This window comes from Nomascus leucogenys, chromosome 15 (genome assembly GCF_006542625.1).
Source record: "Nomascus leucogenys isolate Asia chromosome 15, Asia_NLE_v1, whole genome shotgun sequence".
NCBI lineage: Eukaryota > Metazoa > Chordata > Mammalia > Primates > Hylobatidae > Nomascus > Nomascus leucogenys.
In genome coordinates, this window is record NC_044395.1 from 55,972,107 (window position 1) to 55,985,751 (window position 13,645).

Below are 13,645 nucleotides of genomic sequence, written 5' to 3' on the forward strand. Positions count from 1 at the left end.
ACCAGCAACCTATTCCTTTCATTTTATGACTTTATATCGCATTATAACTCTGGCTTTCTCCGCTGTCTTTTGTGTATTCATCTTTTTTCTTTTTTATGGTTCTATTCTTCTGTTGCCTCCCCTGCTACAGAAACTACCAGGGGCCATAGAGGTAATAGAATATTGTTTCAAATTTAACATTTCCTGGAGATAAAGTTTCTGTGTTGCTTGCTTTAAAGAATGTATTTTTAAATTACTATTCTTTCTAAAAATAGTTTTATTTAGACAGCATCATAGCAATTGCATCTAGAAATTGAAAATGTTCAGCATAGTAGAAATTGTTGAGAGAGGAAACACAATTCCACACCCTCCAACAGACACCTCCAAAGATAAGTAGACCTTATTGAAGAAATTGAATTTATGTTTTTAAACACTGTTCTTTACCTAGTATCTAAATAATTCTGCATTCTCAGAAAACATTTAAGTGTTTTATTTGTCATCCTATTGAATCTTCTCATCTATAAAGTGTGTGTTGTTATTTTCACTTTAAGTGTAAGGAAACTGAAGCTCAGGAAAGTGAATGAACTTTTCTGGCATCAAACAACTATTAAGTGAAGAAAGCATTTCAATGGACAATCTTTCTGTCTCTGCATTACCCAAATGCCTCTCTTTAATCCTCCTGAAGTCCATATGAACTTGGTATTAAGCCCCATTTACAGACTAGAAAACTAGTGATAGAGAGATGGAGTTACATGCCAGTAACCCCATGAACCACCCCCCTACAATTTTATTTTTTTTAAAGCGATGTGTTAGTAACCTTTATTAAAGCATATCTGAAGGAAAATGTCCATGTGTGTTTCAAATTAAAAAAATAATTCAATATAAAAGAAAATTTTCAAAGAACTCTATCCCTTGCAGGGGCCCAGGATTATATCAAATTTAATGAACAATTGAAAGAAAGAAGGCAGCAGGGGAGAAAGTTTGGATTATCACAAATAAATGAATTGTTTAGTTTATTCAAGGAAAAAGGAAAAGCAAAAGAGGGGATAGATAGGTCCAAATGTTGTCATAGCAAACAATGGCAAAGTGAGGTTGATTCCCCATGTTGTCTAAAGTAAATGACCATATCACCTTGACTGCTTATTTGAGAATAACAAAATCACATGCTCATGAACGTATTTATCCATATGAATTAAGTATTGAAAATATTAAGCTTACCACAATATTTCATGCTAACAAATAATAGGAAAATCGGTTTGTTTTTCTTTTCTCTGGTTTTTACATTACCTTTTTGTGTTTTTATTTGCATTGACTTAAGACCTTGTGGATCCCACCAAATGACTGGATTGAAATGCTAATGGCCGAGAGGGGTGGCTCACACCTGTAATCACAGCACTAGATCACCTGAGGTCAGAAGTTTAAGACCAGCCTGGCCAACATGGTGAAACCCTGTCGGGTGCCTGTAATCTCAGCTACTCAGGAGGCTGAGGCAGGAGAATTGCTGGAACCCGGGAGGTGGAGGTTGCAGTGAGCTGAGATTGCACCATTGCCCTCCAGCCTGGGTCAACAACAGTGAGACTCCGTCTCAAAAAAAAAGAAGAAAAAAGAAAAATGCAACTTTTTTTTGAGATTAGGAGGTGGAAACGGGATCAGTTGGGTATTTTATATTTATCTATCATTACAAAACAAGAGCTTTCTATACAATAGTTATTTCTCATAGTTGTTTCATAAGAAACTCACAGAAAGCAATTTATTTAGGGCAGTTTTCATTGCAAATAATGATTTTGGCTATTCATGTTGAAAAAGGGTAAAAGGACATTTGGCAAATAAAAAAACTTTTTTTTTAAAAATAAAAAACAAATTCTAAAATTTGTGGAAAAATGTTTCTATACATATGTATTGACAGAGTTAAAGTACAAAATTTGGGAAAGTAGGAATTTAATTTAATTTTACATAAGTTGAATTCCCCAAATAGGTAAGCCTTTAAAATTGTCATTAATAGGTTGCTCTGGGGAAAAGGAAAAAGGAGTAAAGGAGGAAGAACAAGCATGAGAAACAAATGATACTAATTCCCAAGTCATTTATAATCTAGCAGGGGAACAATAATAGTTTCCTCAATAATTTAAACACATGTATCACTTAACCTTTTAAAATTATCTTGCCATGCCATGCTGCCTTATCAAAAACTGTGAGTGACAGGCAGGACACTAGTTATGCTTTTCCCCCAGTTTACATATGAGAAGGGGATGGGAATCTTGAAAGATGTTACATGAGGGGCTTAGGTCACTCAGCAGAACCACAGGACAGAACAGGGACTTTTCCCCTCTTTGCATTTCAAAGGTTATAAATGGTATAGAGGAATTTAACATATTTGGAATGTTCACACACTCAGAGCCTTCCCTCTGTCTTTGAAATCTCTCATCTTTCCTTTCTTCTCTCTCCAAGCGTGCAGGATCTTCAGAATCTTCAGAGAAACATAAAGACAACTGGGGCAGAGTGGTAATAATTTTTGTTTTCACCGATGAAACTAATGCAAAAATATTTGGGAAAACAATGAAAGTTGAGTAAAAGGAGGAAGTTTGATTATTGATCATATCCACAGCAGCAGAGGTAGATCTTTTTAGAGTCTGCTTTACATCTTGCAGTGGACAAAGATATTGGGAGGTCTGCTGAGAATACACAGGATGGATGGTGTTGCTCCTAAAGTTTATGTCCACCCAGAACCTCATAACAGGGCCTTATTTGAAAATAGGATGTTTGCAGATGTAATTAGGTAAGATGAGGCCATACCGGTTTTGGATGAGGATGAAATCTATTGACTAGTTTCCTTGTAAGGAGACGGGAGAACACATGGAGACACACACACACACACACATACATACATACATACATACACACATACGGAGGGAAGAAGGCTATGTGAAGATGGAGCTGGAGATGGGAGGGAAAAAGACACAAGACGAGGGATGCAGAAGATTTCTGAGAGCCTTCAGAAGCTAGGAAGTGCCAAGGGCAGATTTCCCACTAGAGCCTTCAGAAGGAGCATTGCCCCACTGAAACGACAGTTTCAGACTTTCATCCTCCAGAACTGCGATGGATTGAATATCTCTTGTTTTAAGCCACCCAGTTTGTGGTACTTTGTTATGGCAGCCCTAGAAAATACATGGAAACTAGAAAGAAGAAAAGCAACAAGATCCTTCACCATTTTCAGAAAGTACACTTAACTTAGGAAAAGTATAGAAGGGAGGAGGGGATATGGGAGGAATAGGTGTGGGAATGGTTAGTAGAGGAAATTGCCAAAGAGAGAAATCTTATTTATCAGGTGACTCTAATGTTCCAAGCTCTCTATCTGTCCTTTTACATGTATTTTCTCTCTTGATTTTACCACAATTCTGTGCTATAGAAAATGTTGACACCATTTTGTACATTAAGACTTAGAGAGACTAGTGTCTGGGTCAAAGTCACAAACAAATAAATGACAAAATCAAGCATCAAATCCATGTTTCCTGATTCTTAGACTGGTGTTACTTTGCCTTAAGCCTATAATTAAATAATCCAAGAATGTAGTAAATATTTCTTCCCTTGAGACTTTTAAAACAAGTCAGGACATAGTAATAGGGAACTCTCAGGAGGAATAGTTCTCTCTGGGCAGAGAGATGAAATTGGATATCGTAATAGATCTTTTCCAAGTCTAATTATGCTCACTCTGTGAAATGCGCTGGCTAAATGCAAGTTCATTATCATTTTATTCTAACTTAACTGGAAAACAAGATTGATTGACATGTTGGAGGTATTCAACACTTATATGCAGGAAATTTAGGAGACTTTAAGCACATTCAAAAAGGCTTTTCTTAAGATAGCTCATGCTGCTTTTTACAGTGAAATACTCTGCACCAAAACAGATGCTTTCTAAAATTTTATACCACTGCTCTTCCTAAGCAGATGACCTTAATGTGCTCAAGACCATGGAGGCAATGGGCAGCCTTCTTAACTTGGAAGGGAAAAGAAATACTGTGACTTCTTATCTATTCCTCCGTGTCCACAGATGAATTTTTGCTCATTTTCGTTGCTTTTCAAATGTTCCGATTCTGACCTCTATTCACAATGGAAAATAGGAACACTATATATTTTGATTGTAGTTTCAAGTATCTTCATGTAGTTTGTTTTATCCAATGCCCAGTACAACCTGCAATACTCATGTTTCAAAGAAGGAAGAGCATCCCACAATGAAAGTGACTTCGTGCAAAATCACATATGATGACAGTCAGGATTGAATTCATAGCATTGTAAGGCTATTTCAGTCCCACGGACAAAAAAAAAACACTCGGTTTTAACCAAAATAAGTTTAACATTTACTTTGGTTGTTTCTATGCAAAACGAAAGAAAAAAAAAGCTTGGTAAAACTATGGAGTCTGCAAATTGTGTTTGTTATCCCCCTTTGGTGTTTCTGAGATGTATTCTAGGTATGTAGAGCTCTTTTAAGAGAAAACACATCCCAAGAAGAATAGATTCTTAAAAAGTATATCTTATTGAAGGAGTGATATACTTCTCACCAGTTCATTCAGGATAATGATTTGTTTGCAAAAATAAGTTTTGTTCCCTTCGTGTATATAACTCTCTTTAATATTATTCCTGAATAATACTTGAAGTAATTATATTTGGGGGGGAGTTTTTAAAGTCAGTAATATAATTGTAAAACTGACATCTTTTTGTACCCCTCATCTTGATATGTAAAACAATTTAAAAAATCAATATGTAGGTATACTTGAAGGGTGGTTTGGACACTAGTTATTGATCCCTACCTACGGTACATGAAGCTCTAACCTAGAAGTGAACGGGAGACTTTCTGTGCTGATTCAACAAATTTCCTTACAAAAGAAGCCATTATCTTGAGAAGCATCCTAGATTTCTCTCATTTGCCTTCTAACACCAATCATTCAGTCCTATGGATTCTACTGCCTGAATATAAGTCAAGTGCACCAGTTCTGCCCATCACTCTGAACCAATGCCATTCAAGCCATTGTTTTTCATTTGGGCCAATGAAACTTATCTCTAGACCTCCTATTTGTCATCCACCCTCCACAGTGCTATCAGAATGCCTATAAAGCTCAAATATGATCACATCACTCAGGTGACTATAATCATTCAATAAATCCCAGTACTCTCAAGATAAAGTCCTTACTCCATACTATATGCAGGTCCCTTCATGTTCTGGCTCTAGTCCCAACTCTCTCCTCTCCATCGTCTCTATTCTGTCTTCTTTCCACTCCTCCCTGTCATATACATATTCTACCACTCATTGCTATAGCAATACTGAGCTATTTTCAATTCAAGGGAGACTATGGGCTCCCAAATCTCTAGACTTTCATGCATACTGATTCATACAATATTTATAGGTCAGGCGCGGTGGCTCACGCCTGTAATACCAGCACTTTGGGAGGCTGAGGTAGGTGGATCATGATGTCAGGGGTTCAAGACCAGCCTGGCCAAGATGGTGAAACCCCATCTCTACTAAAAATACAAAAATTAGCTGGGCGTGGTGGCAGGCACCTGTAATCCCAGCTACTCGGGAAGCTGAGACAGAGAATTGGTTGATCCCAGGAGGCAGAGGCTGCAGTGAGCTGAGATCACACCACTGTACTCCAGCCTGGATGACAGAGTGAGACTCCATCTCCAAAAAAAAAAAAAAAAAAAAAATTGTCCAACTGTGAAAGTTGCACCTGTTCTGCATGTTTTAGCAGAGGGGTCATTTCATCTATGAAGATTCTCTGAGTACTGACCCAAACCATGGCTCTTGCTACATCTTGAAGCATTTCATTATCTGAGTGTCTTCCTATGCTGTCCCATACGATCTTAGTTACTATGTGGTTGGTTGGTCCTTCCCACAATCACCTGTCATTTAGATCAGTGGTCCCCAAACGTTTTGGCACCAGGAACCAGGTTCGTGGAAGATAATTTTTCTACAGACGGGTGGGGATGATTAAGGGATGAAACTGTTCCACTTCAGATCATCAGGCATAAGCTTCCCATAAGGAGCACACAACCTAGATCCCTTGCATGCTCAGTTCACAATAGGGTTCGTGCTCCTATGAGAATCTAATGCTGCTGTTGATCTGACAGCAGGCAGAACTCAGGTGGTAATGCTCACTTGCCTGCCACTCACCTCCTGCTGGGCTGCCTGGTTCCTAACAGGGGCTTGGGGACCCCTAATTTAGAATATAATAGTCAAAATTTTAGAGATATGGTTTGTTGTCTTTTTCATCGTAGCATCTAGAAGGTACTGAATAAATATTTCATGGATGTGTGAATGAATGAATAGATAAGTGGCATTTCTCAGGCAAATAATGTTTCATGTTAGAAATATACCAAATAAGACATACACCTTAATATGAATATAATTATTTACTTTGGACAGAAAGATATCCCATACACTTATATCCTTTTAACTAGATCTCCCTAGCTATTCTTTATTGTCTCCTTCTCAATTCCATCTGTTCAGTATTGAATGTCATTCAATCCCCTACTTTATATGTTGAAACCCTAATTCCCCATTGTGACGGTATTTGGAGGTGAGGTTCTGGGAAAGTAATCAGGTTTAGATGAGATTATGAGAATGCGGCTCCAAGACAGGACTAGTTTTCTATAAGGGGGAGGAAAGATGAGAGTTCTCTGTCACTCCCTCTCCACTGTGTGAGGGTACAGCAAGAATGTGTCCATCAGCAAGTCAGAAAGAGGGCACTCACCAATAACCAAATCTGCTGGCACTTTGATCTTGAGCGTCGAGGCTCCAGAACCATGAGAAGTAAATATCTACTGTTTAAGCCACTCAGTCTTTGATATTTTGTTACAGCAGCTTGAGCTGACTGAGACACCATCTAATGACCCTAATACGACTCTTAGAGTCTCTGCACATCTGTGAGAATAAAGGCCTCTGAAGCTGGGGGAATGCGTGTGAATAGTTGAGGCTGTTGTTAAAAGGATGCTGTTATATTCTTTGAGAGGAGCCATTTGCTCACCCTTAGTCAAGCTGTCAAAGTTTGACAGTTACAGTCAAAGGAGTACCTGGAGCTTAAAAAGGTCAGAGAAGTAAGCCATGACCAAATTATTCCCAGATGGCTGAGGCTTGTCAATGTTATTTGAAATAATCTATACTGAAGATGCTGGAGATGAGTTCCTGCTTTAGCCCGGGAAAGTTCTATGTTCATCATGACTTCTGCATCACTCCCTACCTCTTCTTGTTCCACACATCTCTCAAAGAAGACACCTACCTATTCCCTTGGCACTCCTTCTAGACCTTTTCAGGATTCCCATAGGGCAAGCCTAGCTTATAAAAACTTGAACTTCTTAGATAGAGGAAAGGTTGTGAAGAAAAAGTCAAAGTCTTCTGGTGTTTAAATCGTGTCTCCGCCTACAGTCTCTCTAGGCGAGGAGGGAAGAATTGAACAAGGAAGAATCCCTGGCTTAATTTGACTTTTCATTTGAACAAAGATGAAAGACTCTTTGCATTATGTTATTGATTTGTTTAACATGCATCTACCATGTGCCTACTCCATCTCAAACTCTGGGCTGGAAACTAGCTCCTTCCCTTGAGGATCTCACAAGCCAAGTGGGGATAGGGTAAGCAAGCAAATGACAGAAAACAAACTATTAAACAGCATTAATAAGTGACTACAATTATTAGAACTGGTTCATTCATTAAATCAAAAAGCATTTTCTCAGTATATACTAGGTATTTGGCTACGTGTTGAAAGCTGATATACAAAAATAATAAATGTAACGTTTGTGCTCTCAAGGGACTTTCAGCTCTTGTTGGAAAAACCATGCTGAGATAAACAATGAGATTACAAAAAGAAACATATTAGAAAGGAATGAATATTTCATGTTCTAGGATGTCTGTTACTGACAGATCCATCTTGTCCCTGGATCCATCTTGTCTCTGGGGCAATAAATTGCCTATATACATTAAAATGATCTGATTATTGTCCTCTTTGGCAAACTATATGTTGCTCACACCATCTACACAAGGAAAAGGCAAACAGAAAAATACAGGCTGGATTCCAGGAGTGCTGGATTCTGCTTTCCACTTGTTTTCTACATACCTGTGTGGCCTTGGAGGGCAACTTGGATAGACAGCATTTTAGTGGTACGGCTGGTGTTCAGAAGCAGAACATCATTCTCTGGGGGGAACTGCTGACAGCAAGCCAAGACCCCAACCTTGACAGAGCTAGGTTATGGATACAACATTGCCTCCCCAAGTGGTTCCAAAACCCAGCTGCAGATTAGTATCACCAGGGAGCTCCTTAAAAATAGTGTTTCTGGGTGCATCCCCAGAAATATTAACTCAATGTCTGTGGTGAGATCAGGAATCTGTATTTGAACACATTTCCCGAGGTAATTCTGATATACTGCTTGCTTGGTATCACCAACCTTCAGTTCGAACACCGAACTCTGGCATGTCATTAAAGACCCTTCACAATCTGGCCCCAGCCTATCTCTAGAGAGAGGTTGCTTGTCATTACCATGCCACAGTCCTGCCCCAGCAATCAAAACAACATGCAGTCCAGACTAACTTTTGCTTTCCAATGTTTATACACATGCCATTTCCTCTCTTATCTTTCTTTTGTTGTTTTTTTGAGATGGAGTCTCACTCTGTTGTCAGGCTGGAGTGCAGTAGTGCAATCTCAGCTCACTGAAACCTCTGCCTCCCAAGTTCAAGCGATTCTCCTGCCTCAACCTCCTGAGTAGCTGGGACTACAGGCACCCACCACCACACCCAGCCAATTTTTTTTTTTTTTTTTTTTTTTTTTGAGACGGAGTCTCGCTCTGTTGCCCAGGCTGGAGTGCAGTGGCGCAATCTCGGCTCACTGCAAGCTCCGCCTCCCGGGGTTCACGCCATTCTCCTGCCTCAGCCTCTCCGAGTAGCTGGGACTACAGGTGCCCGCCACCACGCTTGGCTAATTTTTTTTTGTGTGTGTGTTTTTGGTAGAGACGGGGTTTCACCGTGGTCTCGATCTCCTGACCTCATGATCCGCCCGCCTCGGCCTCCCAAAGTGCTGGGATTACAAGCGTGAGCCACCGCGCCGAGACAGGGTTTCACCATGTTGGCCAGGATGGTCTCAATCTCCTGATCCACCCCCCTCAGCCTCCCAAAGTGCTGGGATTACAGGTGTGAACCACCATGCCCGGCCTCCTCTCTTGTCTTTCTAAGCACATCAAACCATGGCTTCTCATTTCAAGACATAACCCAGGTTCCTCTTGCTTGAGAAACCATTCCTGACTCCTTGAACCAGCCTTAAATACAGGTTTCTCCCAACTAGGTCATAAGAACCATGGCTATTTTTATTTATCTCTGTATCAAAATATCTAATAATTATTCTGGAAATATATTAGCTATTCAATAAGCAATTATTAAGTGAATGAACAGAAACTAGGAAGAGTGCGCAATTATCAAAACTAGGACATAACATCACAGCAGGAATTAAGTCACAGAAGGTCTGATTTAGTATCAATCTTGGGAAAATTGGGGCATTGGATAGTGTTTTCAGACAGGATAGAACCAGTTATGCTCTCAGTCTTTTATTAAGATATCCATCAAATAAGATTTAATAACATTTGGATGTGATTTTTAGCTGTCCTACCCCAACTAACTCTTTGCAAACATGATCTGTACTGTGAAGGTTTGTTCCAGATTCTGGGCATAGTCAAATAGCCTCAGAAAGTGAAAAAAAAAAAAAAAAAAATGAGAACAGGCGCTATCCAGGTCATTAAGTGGAAAGTATGTCATCTATATTTGTAAGTTTGCCTAAGTTCTTATTGAATATTTTTTCGTCTTCTTTCTCAACTAGGTTTGGGATGCTTACTGTCCCCTCCATATAGCATGGTAATGCTCACTTGCCTACCACTCACATCCTGCTGGGCAGCCTGGTTCCTAATGGGGGGCTTGGGGACCCCTAATGTAGGATCTCCTAATACAGAGATAAATATAAAATTGGCCATAGCTTTTTGATATGAAAATCTTACATTCAGGTAATTCTGGAGTTCAAGGCATCCCTGGAATGGTATATAGCAAACAAACAAACAAACAAAACAAACAAAAACCAATATTAGCTTTATGTGGGTATTAAGACTTTTTTCCAGTATAACACACAATAAGATAAGAGAAAGTATTTTATTGTATAGAATATACTAATTAATACCCAGAGCCAATTAGGATTTCAAAAGACAAGTCTTCAGTAGAACAATACCCAGAATCATAGCACCACTTTTTTTCATAATATATATTCAAGGTATGTGTACTCATGTGGACATAGTTTAAGAAGGGCAGCCTGGAAGGCAAGGGTTCTAGACATTCATTCTGAAACTACCACCAGTCCTCATACAAAATTAAGTTCTCTGGTAAATAACGATGGGCTTTTATATCAGTAACATTGGCTAATTCTCTTATCAATCTAGGTATCCAGTTGTTCCAGAATAATTGCATCATCCACTTATAATTCTTTCTTTTTTCCTCTAGTATAAAGCATTGTATCTATAAGCCTATGTGGGTAGATACAGATAGATTTTATTTCATAAGGTAGTGATGGCAAATTTATAATTCAAGTTTTGTGTCAAGAAGTTGAAAAGTAGGTTTAGGGGAATATTGGCAATTGACCAGCAATGTTCTCTTCTGTGTGCAAGAGATGGGAAATATTGGCTCATATTCTAGATACTTGTGATCCCATCCTCAAACAAACCCACAACACACTCACATTATAGATATTTACTCTACAGCATAAGACTTTGTTGTTACTGGGTATCATCAGATTCAGCTTGGGAACCCGAGTCACAGACTGGGAAAATCACGCTCAGTCTTTGACTGCTTTTTAACTCAAAAGGCCATTTAAAAAAATCATTGAGTCAATCAAGCAAAATATCTCATTTGATGTGGGCAAAGTGAGAAATACAATTTTATGATATCTTGAAAATCAGTTAGCATATAAATAAAGTTTTTACATTTCCAAAGGCATCATGAAGATAATGGAAACTTGAGTTGGTTCCAAAAGAAAAAAAAAATGAGGCAAAAGATAATTTATTTTGTGTGATAAAAGTATAAAATAAAAGTTTTGGTGGTTTTAACCATACTAGTGTCTACTAAAAGAGATTAAATAAGGACAAGTGATAGATTTTGTGAGAATATGTTTATTATAATGTTGTTGTTTTCTAGTAATTTTAAAAGACCATTAAAAATAAACGATAGTGATCCTATGCTCTAGCAAATTAAAGTATAATTAGAATTAATGTGAGTAATAAATTAATTAGTTCTGAAATAAAAACACTGCCGGATGCAGTGTAATCTCATGCCTGTAATCTCAGCACTTTTGGAGTCCAAGGCAGGTGGATCACCTGAGGTCAGGAGTTTGAGACAAGCCTGGCCAACATGGCAAAACACCATCTCTACTAAAAATGCAAAGATTAGCCAGGCATGGTGGTGCACGCCTGTAGTCCCAGCCACTCGGGAGGCTGAGGCAGGAAAATCACTTGAACCCAGGAGCCAGAGATTGCTGAGATCATACCACTGCACTCCAGAAAAAACAAAACAAAACAAAAAAAACACACCACCAATAGGTATACATTGGTAAGATTATTTTAAATAATCTCAAAGTACTCATAGGCTCATTCATTCATTTATTCATTTTATAATATGCATAAGCATGCGAAATTTCAACACTTTGATATAAAATATTTAAATGTATTTAACAGTATCCCTGTAAATATATATTAGGATTTCACCCATTTGCCAGTTTGCCAGTTAGTACAATAAAAATTAGATTGTGAAATATTCTATGATTACTTAGCAAATGTATGAGATGAGTCTTCACAGAGATCTCTTGATTCTGAAGCCCAGACATTATTCCACATTGTTTTTCAGAATATTTTATCCATATGCATTTCTTGGGAAGATTCTCTTAGCATAAAGCCTTTAAAAATCCATCATGAATTATCTTGGGATGACCAGTCTTTAAGATGTAATTTAATTGTGCTGTTTGTTTTCAGTGATTCAAACAGTTGAATTAAAGAGAGGTAAAGCTTTTATTAAATATCTCTTGTTAATGTGTAATAAGTTAGAGCCAGCAGAGTTATGCAACTTGACTCAAACACCATTTTTTCATGATTTTATCTTATAAGTAATGTATTCTCTAAAATAATTTCCTGTCAGGGCCCCTCTAGCTCCCAGTCCTCTCAGCTTTGTTCTCCAGACACAGAGCCTGCTGACTCCCCTTTCAAAATTAGCACCATTCCTGTATCTTGAACCAATCTTGTCTTTTGTGAGGAAATTAAAACAGTCCTAGCTGAGTAATTCTTTTAACATAGTATAAAGTCATCCTTTCAGAGGGGAAATGTCATGTGTAGTAGAACCAAAGAAACAGGTTTCAATACCAACTTGCACTTAAAAACTGTGTATCCTTGGATGAGTTATTTTTATTGCATCAAATCTATTTTCCTCTATGATAATCCTTATATAAAATTGAGAAGGCATCACGTAGCAAGCGCTGAATAATGTTAGTTGCCCTCCCTAAATATTTTCACCATGATTATCAAATAAAATCATCAAGTTGTATTGTTCCGTGGTTACTTCTTAGATGATGATCAGCTTGGTATTCCCCAATGACACCAAGTTTTGAATCTAAAGAAGCCTCATAGAATTCTGGAGCAGAAGTCTCCTGATAGGCATGGAGCCTGTGCCCCACTACCTGCAGATGTACCTCCCAGGTGTGTTCTTCCCAGTGCTCTGCTGATTGGATGCCTCTGTGTCCTTAGACCATGTGCAGGGCCTGATGCAGGAAAGAGCTGAGAACCTTCCTTTAATGGAAAGCCCATGTTGTGGGGGCATAATGAGTAAGAGACAGCGGGCAAGGCATGGCAGCTCACACCTGTAATCCTGCACTTTGGGAGGCCGAGGCAGGTGGATCACTTGAGGTGAGGAGTTCGAGACCAGCCTGACCAACATGGTGAAACCCCATCTCTTCTAAAAATATAAAAAAAAATTATCCAGATATGGTGGCGGGTGCCTGTAATTCCAGCTACTTGGGAAGCTGAGGGACGAGAAACGCTTGAACCCAGGAAGTGGAGGTTGCAGTGAGCCAAGATGGCACCACTGCACTCTAGCCTGGGTAACAGAGTGAGACTGTCTCAAAAAAAAAAAAAAAAAAGAAAGAAAAAAACTGCCTGAAATGAGATTAGACAAGTTTGCAGGATCCAGGCCATACAGGTATCCATAGAAAGGAGGTTGGATTTCACTCTGAGAGTAGTAAGACACAGTGGCAGAGTTTTAAGTGAGAAACAAGATTTGATAAAATTATTTCTCTGGCCTTGTGGTTACGGGATTTGGATCAATTCATGCAAATGACTCAAGCCCCAGTTTCCACATCACAAAAGAGAGATGCTGATATCCCAGCAACTCAACCAACAGGAGGATAGTGAAAATGACATCATGTAATACACATGAAAAGCCTTACCAACATGTGTAAAGTCATATAAGTGAAAGCGTTAATAATGATAGCTACTAGAAGCCATGTTTGGCAAAATGTTATCAACCTGAAAGAAGAATATGTGCTCGTTGATTATTTGCTTACTTTATTTTATTCAGTAGACTTTCTGTTACATAACATGAAGTTTGGAGGAATAG